This window comes from Rhinopithecus bieti, unplaced genomic scaffold, assembly GCF_001698545.2.
Source record: "Rhinopithecus bieti isolate Rb0 unplaced genomic scaffold, ASM169854v2 scaffold_13674, whole genome shotgun sequence".
NCBI classification, from domain to species: domain Eukaryota; kingdom Metazoa; phylum Chordata; class Mammalia; order Primates; family Cercopithecidae; genus Rhinopithecus; species Rhinopithecus bieti.
Window position 1 is genome coordinate 285,596 of NW_016807649.1, and position 3,903 is coordinate 289,498.

Consider the following 3,903-nt stretch of genomic DNA (forward strand, 5'->3'; position numbering starts at 1 on the left):
AAATTAATTAAAAAATCTTTTTAAAAACTTGAGTAAAGTTAATGTTCCATACAAGTTTACAAGTTTCACATCTCCAAGTGTAAGCTATTTCCCAAGATGGAAGAAGAAGGAGGATTGCTTGTCATGTAATTCCGAGAATCACTAATGAGACAGCCTTAACTTTCTATTCTATCCCTTTCATGAGAAATCTGTACCCCTGGACCATTGCCTATGCCAGCTCAATTATCCTCAAAGATTTAACCTCATGATATTTTATCTTGTTCTGAAAGTGCCCTTCAAAATTATTCTTGCCACCAACTCTATTTTTGAAACCCCATGAGATATAGGGTATGGAATTTTTTAAAGAGAAGCACTACTTGACTGTTACAATGGGGGAGAGATGTATTTAATAGTGGCACATGTAAAGCACCTGGTACCCATATGTCTACCTAACAGGGGATCCATTTTTAGTTCTAACACTGATCAGAAAGTGACTTTTCTGTCAATAGTAATGATAGTTAAGGGTAGATCATGGAAAATACAAGGGAAGATGGCCAAAGCCCTGAAAGCAATTGGATTGAGGATCAAAAAGCCATCAGAACGAACAGCTGGCATCCCATTCTTGGGATAATAATAACAACAGTTTTCAGAGCTTTCTGGAGGTAATAAGCTTCATTAGGCAAACAGTATAAGTAAAAGAATATCTTGCTTCTTAAAAACAGAATCTTTTGTTTTTCTGCCACTGGGTTTCATGATGGAAGCAAACGAAATCTCTGGATACACGAGTATGGGGAAAAAAAGTATAAGAAATTCTTCAGAGAATAATCACATTTTATATAATGGAAAAAGAGATGCCCAGAGTAGATAAGAACAGGGCCTCTTCTCTTTACACTCACTCATCATTTTCTTACTGAGAAACTTTCTACCAGAACCCTACTTTTGATTTGTGGTGTATATTTAAGTGCATAGAAAACTTGTGTGACTTTCATTTCGAAGTATGAGTTCCATCACTATGAACTAATATATCCTCACAAATTTCTGAAGTAACAGCTACCTCCAGATAGCATGGGGGACAGATATCTGAACACAGGGGACCCAAATGGCTACAGCATTTAGGATTCTAGCACCAGGAGGGAACTGTTCCAACTGTGAAAAGAATGTTACTCCAGAAAATCACCCACCTCCTAATACGTTACCTTGGCAGGATTTTTAATCTGTCTGGGAGGACTCATTGCATTTAGTTCAGTACTTAGGTGACAAAGATGTGATTATTTCTAAGCAAAGCCTAGAAAAGAAGATCTGTTTTTAAAAACCTTATCTGCCTATGTGAACAAGCAAGGTTTCCAGCAGAGCTGAGTTCTTTGTATTGACCTGAAAAGTGACTCCATACATAAGCATAGCCAGCCTCTGAGATAAACAACAGTTTGAGATGTAACTGGTTAGTCAAAGCTTTTCAGTGAAGCAGCCATCGTTTTCTTCTTCCTCTTTAGTGTTTCATAGTTATTAGCATTCAAATATAGTCACAATTTCCAAGCCAAATACTAATTTTTATTATCTGATATTTTAGATGAACTGCATTATTCCTGCCTCTGTGGGAAGAGAGAACAGATCAGTGTTTCACCAGGTTTTTGTAGCTGCTTTGCTCAGAGGTCAAATTGTTGCTCCTTTCTAAAAGTATCAGTAATTGTGCAATAGATTGCAAAGACTTTCACCCAACAAGCTTGTGTGAAATACTATTACATGCTAGACACTGGATGCATAACAATGAGAAAAACAAAGTCCTTGACCTCCAAATACTCTAGAAGAAATGGTCAAAAACACAGATTGCACTATAGAAATATACCTACCATATTAGACATATGAACAAGACCCATGTGAATCTAGGAGAGCTGGTGATCAGAGTGGCTATTTCAATGTGGTTTAGCAGTTATAGATAATATTTTGGGGCCCAAGAAACATTTTTGTGCTGTTGCTCAGTGTTCTGCTGGAATCTATCTGCTTTCCCTAGGCAGGGTTTTACTGCCAGCAAGGACTTTACAAGCTCAAATCAAGTGTTAATACCACTATTACTATTCATCAGGCTGAAGGGTCATTTTTCTTGAATTCATCTTTAGGCGTCTCCTCTGATAATTCAATCTCAGTGAGGTCTTTGGCTTCATAAGGTTGTGAAGCAATAGAGTTATATAGGTTGGTAGATGAATAAAAAGAAATGAATCCAGATTGTAGACTTAGAGAAATTAGGATGAAATGGGAAAAAGAAATGAGAAGCTGGTTAAGAGCTCTTTCAGAAATTTATTAATAACGAATGTGCACAAAACTACTATCTGTACAATCACGTCTCAATTTATGTGTTATGTGCCATCTTAAAAACTGGACTGTGAAGTAATATTTGAGTCATATTCTATTTCAAATGTACCTCAAGGCAATTTTAAAAAATAATTTGGAAAATGTCTCTGTAAAATAGAGACTCTCTCATAATGTGAATAATCACTTCCCTATCATACGTCTTATAAGTTGGAGTTTTGTCAGGTTTGCTTAATGAAAGACAAACTACACCTTCTATTTATGTTAAATAAAATAAGTAATATTGAAGAGTATGCTGGAAGACTTTCTCTTTCTGTGCAGTCTAGTCATTAGGTGCATGAGATCAGTTGCTCTAGTTCGGAATCACATGCACCAAGTAGACCAGTATCCCAGAAAACAGTCAGAATAAGAGGGGCAGTCTCTGCTCCAGGAAACCTTAGGTCAAAAACAAAACAGAAAGTGTTATCTAAGCCAGCATTTTTCAAACTTTGACTCATACATAAAGCACCTGGATTCTGTTAAAATGCAGATTCTAATACAGGCGGTCTGGGGTGAGGCACAAGGTTCTGCATTTCTAACAAGTTCCCGGGTGCTGATGCCAATGCAGCTGGTCCATGCCCCACGCACGCTTTAAGCAGCAAGGATCTACGCTAAGCTGATGAAATAAATGGCAAGAAGCATGTATTGTGCTGTGCAGTTTATCAGCAATTTGACCATCCAGGCAAAATATATTTGAGGTTTCCAAACCATATCAGTGATGAAACAGGCAGAGAAAAAGGGGGACTCGTTGAGACAATGTTTTCTGTTTCCTCCTGTTTTCTCCTATCGCATTCCCAACCCCATCCTCACTTCTGTAGGAGGGGGCACTCTGTTTAGTGCAGGGAGTCGGCTACCATAACATTTCCATCAGAGTCTTCCTATTTCACAACAGCAGTGAAAACGCAGGGTAACTGGGGAATGGTCAAAAGTTTAGCTTTGATCTCACGCAATATCATTCCTCTGAGCCTCCTATGCTCACTCTTTCAAAAAAAATTAACGCAATGCCTTTTACTCTGGCTTCTTCCTCTCTTGAGATATCTCTGAAACAATAGAGAGGTGCTGGATATGCTAAGTTTTTCCTTTGAACTAAGGCAAAAGGAGTACCTAAGCCCCAGAATACCTTTGGGCTCTAAGCACTGTATCAACTTTGAAACTAACTATGAGATTACAGTTCTATATTTTTAGAAACACATCTTTAACTGAAAAATTGTGGATAAGACATTGCGCCAGTTTTTTAAAATCCATGGCCCCAAAACAGGCACATAAAGAACTTCAACCTCTCTGAGCCTCAGAATAATTTCTGTACCTTGGTTTTCTCAGTAGTCAAAGAGTAATCCATAAGAAGACATATCTCATATTGCCATTGTAAGGCTTCCATTTCTATGTGGTTTAGAGAACTCCTTAAAACCACAAATCAATCATGACACTCAGAAGGATTTAACTTCCAATCAGTAGAAGTAAATTGACAGAAAGAATATTTGAAATCAAAATATTGCCACTTAGAAATTGAAGATAGCTATTCTACAAGCTGGAAAAAAAATCAGCATATCAGAATTGTTTTTTCTTTTTTTTTTTTTTTTT